We start from the raw sequence: 263 nt of genomic DNA, 5'->3' as shown, positions 1-263 counted from the left end.
GTATGTGTGTGTGTGATGACTGTTATTGTTTTTTTCGAGAATTTGGAGATGTCTTTGCCATGGACAGTGACCATAAACCAAGACTACAGTAAGACCTTGTAATTCAACAGGTCTAGAGGAAGAAACAAGAAGCAGCAACGAAAATAACAGGAACGATGGGAAAAGGGAATTTACAGAACGATGAGACAAACAGAAACACGAATAATAAAGACTTGTTACCGAGAATGGGCACGAGAAAACGGCTCTGTTCATCACGTTCAGCC

At 40.7% G+C, this 263-nt stretch overlaps 1 protein-coding gene across 1 annotated transcript in view; it reads right to left on the bottom strand.

Moving 5' to 3' along the window:
- The window catches only part of LOC119582390 (adenylate cyclase type 2-like), a gene marked incomplete in the record, with an annotated part of 138,831 nt that overhangs the window by 16,456 nt on the left and 122,112 nt on the right, over window positions 1-263 (bottom strand).

The sequence above is a fragment of the Penaeus monodon genome, chromosome 15 (assembly GCF_015228065.2).
Source record: "Penaeus monodon isolate SGIC_2016 chromosome 15, NSTDA_Pmon_1, whole genome shotgun sequence".
Taxonomy (NCBI): domain Eukaryota; kingdom Metazoa; phylum Arthropoda; class Malacostraca; order Decapoda; family Penaeidae; genus Penaeus; species Penaeus monodon.
The sequence above is the reverse complement of the archived record's forward strand: the minus strand, read 5'-3'. Positions and strand labels throughout refer to the sequence as shown.